We start from the raw sequence: 6,623 nt of genomic DNA on the forward strand, positions 1-6,623 counted from the left end.
TCTATATTATAAAATAGTCTTCAATGTCATTTTTAGCATTACCTAGCATTTCCTTTTCATGGGTAGTAACAGCTGGTATTTATTTAGCACTTGAATGTGCTAAGTCTTCTGCCAGATGCTTAACAAATAGCCTAGTTTAATCCTCTTGGTAATTCCTTGAGATAACAATAAAAAATAGTGAGAAACATTTATTAAGTGCTTACTACTCACTAGACACATCTTAAGAACCCCGTCTACATCCCCTCACTTAATGCTCATCCACAGTAGCATTATGAGGTAGGTACTATTATTACCCCCATTTTACTGATGAGGAAACTAAGGTTCTGAGGGGTAAAAGGTAAACAGCAGAACCTGAACACAAACCCAGATCTGTCTCCAAATCTTCTTCTGAACTGCTGCACACTCTTGCTACCTCAGAGACTGTCCTTTGTTTAACCCCAATTTGCTTTATAGTCCTTGGCAGCAAATAGACTTCTTGCCAGTGTGATGACTTCTTGTTTTCCAGTCCTTACCTTACTTTGCCTCACTCCCTCAGGCACCACGAGACCTCTGATACACCATATTGCCTATTGTGATTTTGGACTCTGTGCAGGTTGAAGCATGTCCTCCAAAGGATATGTTCAAGTCCTAACCACTGGGACCTGTGAATGTGATGTCATTTGAAAATAAGGTCTTTGCAGAGATAATCAAGTTAGGATAGGGTCATACTGGATTAGGATGGGCCTTAAATCCAGTAACTGGTGCCCTTGTAAGAAGAGGGGAGGATGCAAAGAGAAATACACAAGAAAAATGGCCATGTGAAGGCAGAGGCAGAGCCTGGAGTGATGCAGCTACAAGCCAAGGAATGCCAAGGATTGCTAGGAACTACCAGAAGCTGAGACAGAGGCAAGGAACTCTTCTCTAGAACCTTCAGAGAGAGCATAGCTCCCCAAAATCTTGATTTTGGACTTCTAGCCTCCAGAGCTATAAAAATAAATTTCTTTTGTTTTAAGCCAGCAAGTTTATGGTAATTTGTTTGGCGGTCCTATGAAGCAAATACAAACTCTTTTACCTTTATTTCTTTTGACGTTAGTTTTTTAAGTCCAATTTAACCAGGTTTTGTCCTTTTGGATTACAAATATGGCATTTAATGAACGTGGACCCAATAATATAATCCATAAATCTTAGAATTTTTCCCTTTCAGGGCAAAGTCTTCCTGACTTTAATCCCAAGTCAAACAGCATGAGACAGAATCATTTGTAAATGGTTAATCAAGTAGAAAGCCAAATTAGCTAGGAGCCAATGTCAGGCTTTCTGTACATTTTCCCAGCCCCTCACCTCAGGGATCTTCTTCCCCACGCAGCTCCATCACCTGGGTCAGGTAGAAACCCTCCACTGGCTCATCTCAGCTTCATGCATGACTGAGTATACCCAAGAGGCCCAGCAGTCAGCAAATCCTAACATTCAGATGAGAAAATGAGCAAGCCCTGCAGATACAGCCATGGATGCTAGGATATCTGATGGTGTGGGTGAGCTCATATACCAGATGCTTCTCTGAAGCTTCAGACTCCTAAGTCCAACATTAGACCTTGGTTCAATCTGTGGTATAAAAGGTTAGGACACCAGATTTCAAGTCCTTGCTCTAAATTCTTTTGTGAATTTGAATCTACTTAGGCTTCACTTTCTTCAACTGAGAGATGAAGAGGTTGGACAAGATGACTTCCCATGCCTTTGAGCTTAAAGTTGCTTAAATTTAATATCCAAATGGTCTCTAACCATTTGGTCTTTAACCAAAAAGCAATGCTTGTTTGAATGACCGCAGATGATGTATTTTCATCAAAGCATGATAGATTGAGGGATTTGGGACAATGTTTAGGTCTCCCCTCCCTCCCCCCCCGCCCCAGCCCCTTGATGAAGTTCATCTCCTGCCAATCTCCATTCAGCTCTTTTTTGCATTTTGGCTTGGTGGAGCCTCATCTATGACACACAATCAGCATAAGGACTTTTCTCTTTTCAGTAGTACAGAGTAGAGGTTAAGGATGCCTTCTCTGGACTCAGAGCTAGATTCACTTGCTATAAAACCTTGGATGTGCCATTTTATTCATTTATTAATCTACATAATAAATACATATTGAGCACCCACTATATGCAAAGCACTATTTTAAATACTCAGTATGTAATGTAAATAAAATTAACCATATCTCTAGCCTCATGGAATGCACATACTATGCCTCTATTTCCTCATCTATGAAATAGAGATTTTAATTCTGCATAACTCAGAAGGTTGTTCTCGAGTTAAATATAGAGATTGAATACGTAAGTAACAGCACATTACAACAACTCAGTGAATATTAACTATTATGGATAATGTTCAGCTTTGTCTACTCAGAAATACATCAAAAGAATTTACACATGTTTAATTGTCTTGCTTGTCTTGTTTTTATTTTCACATTTTATAAGGAAATATTTCAAAGTAGCCATCTCAATAGAAAAACTATTGACTTATAAAATTCAATATTGCTTTTTGTATTTTCTGTTTCAAATGCTAAGTAGAAAAAAGAAAGAATAGCAAAAATTTCCGTATTTACCTGGGGCTATTCCATGCCCTCTGACAAGAGGATTATAAAGTGCTATTCTTCCAACTGTCATCACCCATATTTCAATACATGTCTCAAAAACGATAAGAAAAGAGAGATATGCAAAGCCATTCCCTAGGGAAATTTCTAGCGTAGCCAAATTAATGAGTTGAGTTTCTCTTGGTATATTTGAACTTGGTTTGAACTTAATTTTGACTCCTAGTTTATTATTCTGATTTATGATTATAAAATCATACTTAGGAATTTGGGCATTCACTCAGGATGGGAGAAGGAAAAATCCTTCTGGCAGAGAAGGAGGTGACTGCACCAGTTGGTACTAAGAAACATGAGACCTTTCTAAACATTCATTCATCCCACAAACTAAGTTAACCAAACAAAGCAGTCAGATGATACAAGGTAGATGATTCCATGCATCTTCAGAGGCTTGGTACCCTTCAAAGTTTAACCCCAGCACAGGTGGGAATGTAAATTTCTACAGTTACTCTGGCAAATTGTTTGGAAGTATCTACTGAAACTCTACACATGAATATTATATGACCAAAAAATTCTACTCTTAGCTTTATACCCAATCAAAATGTAAATATGTGTGTACCAAGGACACACAAAACTGTCCAAACAGTATTATTTGCAACAGACAAAGGTTGGGATCAATTCAAATTCCATCAATGGTTACCTGGATAAATAAAATTTGGTAAATCAATATGATAGACTACTATACAGCAATAAGAATGAACAAATTACGACATGCAAAAAAAAATGTGGCTAAATCTCAGAAACATAATGTTGAGCAAAGAAGCAGACATAAAAGGGTATACCCTCTTATGTATATGTCTAATTCTATTTATATAAATTCAAATGAGACAAACAAATCCAGGGTGTTAGAATCAGAGTACTGCCAATTTTCAGGAGGAGAAGGCTATAGTAACTGGGAGGGAACTTGAAGAGTTTCTGAGGTGTTTGCAATGTTCTATTTCTTGATATTGGTTATGTTTCCACAGGTATATACATTCTAGGGTAACTTATCAGCTTCTGATCTACACACATTCATTTATATATGCTACTCTTCAATTTAAAAAGCAAAAACAGGCCCAGCCTTCTCCAGGACAAATGGATTTAAATCTGCAAGCAGTTTCCAACAATGGGCCCTCTCCCTGCACAGCTGCCTTTCCCCACCCTAAATTGGAGAAGGCACAGGCTCTTGGGCCATTTTTCCATCCTCGGTCCTGCCCTTTTACTGTTATCTCAAATGGCAATGATTGGGTCCCACCTACGATTAGATAAGGCAAGCGGTGGACATCAGAAGCACATGCCTCCTCCCAGCTCTGAATCATCCAGAAAACCATCTTATTTGAGATGTGTGATAGCAAAAACTGGAATCTGGCTATCTCCCTCTCCTTTTCCTGGAAGGATCCTTGTATGCCCTGACTTGCCTTTCCTCCATTAACAGGCCATGAAAAAATATATGTATCATTCAATGTAGTTAAGAAAGCAGTAGTAAAATTACCATCTAGAATACCATGTGGTTATTTTTGCCAAGTGGCACAAACATGTCTGCTAAGAGCCATGGAGTTTAAACCTTTCCTCTGAGGAATGGTTATAGATCCCTTGCTTTGGATCTAACCTTTGGAAGGGTCCTAAGAACTCCTCTATGTATCAGTTTGAGAACCATAGAATGTCTGAATATAGTGGACATTAGTACATGTTTTTGGCTTTGGTGCTGAACACAGGACTTCCCCATTTTTGGAAAAAGTAAAACAAATAAATATTGTGCTTCCTAGACTCCTTTTCACATCAGACGTGGGCATACGGCCTGGCATCCACCAGTTAGAAGCACCTGCTAACTTGGGCTAACAATTGGGTAAAGCCCCAATGAAACTCTGACATTTCCATTCTAGAGTGAGCTTGCAGTGTCAAAAGAGAGTAATACACTAATTTTAGCAGCAAATTGCAAGAATTGTAAAGGATTAGTTTTACCCCACCTGCAAGGTAACAAATTCACCTGCCACAGTTTCCAGTATGCTGACATAAGGCATGAGACCCTTGGGTCAGAGAAAAAGAACTGTCACTCATGGCTCAGTCAGCCATATGAACGTCAGCACATGCATTGGTTTCCCTTGCCCCAAATCTCACAGAGGCGATGCAGATGGGCTCAGATAGATGCCTGCACAAGCAGTGGGTGTGGTACAGGAGAGGAGCCCTGATCTTAGGGAAGCATAATATTTTATAGTTGGCAGTAAGTGTGACTACCCTTTACTCTGGAGGGAAACAATATTTTTACCTTTCATAACATCATCTATGAGAAGGTAGTCTGGGGCATAGGCAATCAGTGCCTCTGCTCACAAGTTGTTCAGAAGTGCAAGACACAATGGAGAATTGTCTCCTAACATGGGGTTCAATCACCAGTGCTGATGAAATTGGATGTACTAATTGTAGTGACCCAACTCGGCAATGGTGCCAACAGTATTTTCACCAGACTAGCTCAGCAGCATAATTTCTGGCATTGACTTTGGTTGTATTGTCTTCACATCTGATTCTTAGACCCATCTGGAGTTCACAAGCTAATATTTTCTCCTTGGCTTCTCTCACACACATCTATCAGTCCTGACTGATTTGCTAAAGAAGTGGCCACTTTTCATGGGAAAATCCCTATTCATGTTCATCTTTTGTCCTTCATTGGTTGGTTTATTTATCCTCTTACACGGTGGGTAAATGATCTGCCTTCATATCTGCCAAATCTGGGTGTAAAATCTCTCCTCTATCTGGTCTTAAAGAAAAAAGAAGTGGGGATTGTAACACCCAGAAAGCCTGGCTGTGGGGTAAAATCCCCTGATAATATAGTCTTTAGAGGTGGAAGATCCCTGGCTTTCAAGTTGCTAGAAACTTGGAGATTTTGACTTAATCCAGGATATAAAAAAACTCAGTTTCATGAGAACTATTGATGAGTTTAATCATTATTGATTGCTTACTCTGCAAAAAGCTTTTTAGGATAGTGTTTCACAGTTCATGCAAGATATAATGTTTATTCATTGATTTGTACAAGCACATGTATATTGATTGAATAATGACCCAAGTTTTAATATTTTTTGGTTAGTGTATACATTCATTGCTGAAAATCGTTAAAGAAAAGGGGGAGAGGTTATACTTGAAGGATTGTCTCTCAAAGAGCACATAGTTTAATATTGATTTTCTTATCTAAAAATATTATTCATAGTTTTTACATCATCCTTATAATAAAAAATAATATTTTTCTAACTATTTCCCAAGAGGCATTGCATATAGTTCATCATCTTCCCTCTAAGACAAGCTACTTTGATTATATTCCCTCTTTTGCACTTCAAGTTAACTATTACATTGCACTCCCTTTTAATTTAAAGAGTCATAGTCTGTTAGAGTGGGAAGGGGCCTTAGAAGTCATCTTCTGGTTTAATCCTCAATTTTAAAAGGAAGAAGAAATCCCATTTGCTATAAATAACTAATACTTGCTTATTATTTTTAAAATTGGAAAACAAAGGAACATGTTTTTAAAAAGTCATCTAGAATCGCTTCTTGGCCTTTTAGCTAAGATCAAGTGTAGTATCTGTTCTTATCAGTTTAATATCTGATACGTCCTCTATCCGAGGACTATATATTAAATGGATTTTTGGAGCAGGGAGATGGAATAGGAGCTTGCTCCGTCCACTCCACACATCGACCTGGTATCGCAGTACCCCCAGGAACGGTGCATCCCCTGTGGGGGAAACATGCGTTGGTTCATAAACGTAAGCTTTAAAGTTGGGGAAAAAAAAAGGTCATCTAGAGATCTTTGTGTCAATTCAGAATTCAAAGACTCCATTTGCTATAGGAATTCTGTGCACAGCTAGGTTCATGAGGCAAATGTGTAGATGATAGTGTGGTTCAGGGAAGAGGGCCTCGATATCAGATTAAACCTAGGTGTTTGCATTTATCGTTGTTAAAGATCTGAGTGCAGTGTGACCTGTGCAGACCTGGCATCCTCACGTAAGATTGTATGCCTTCATTAAAAAAAAATCGAGCAGAGCTTTATTTGAA

The 6,623-nt window shown here is 38.6% G+C and overlaps 1 non-coding gene across 1 annotated transcript; it reads left to right on the forward strand.

Moving 5' to 3' along the window:
• Window positions 1-6,114: 6,114 nt before the first annotated feature.
• Window positions 6,115-6,305, forward strand: LOC143654696 (U2 spliceosomal RNA). The gene has a single exon (XR_013161891.1). It is a non-coding gene; the product is annotated as a U2 spliceosomal RNA (small nuclear RNA).
• The last annotated feature ends 318 nt before the right edge of the window (window positions 6,306-6,623 follow it).

Source organism: Tamandua tetradactyla, chromosome 13 (assembly GCF_023851605.1).
Source record: "Tamandua tetradactyla isolate mTamTet1 chromosome 13, mTamTet1.pri, whole genome shotgun sequence".
NCBI classification, from domain to species: Eukaryota; Metazoa; Chordata; class Mammalia; order Pilosa; family Myrmecophagidae; genus Tamandua; species Tamandua tetradactyla.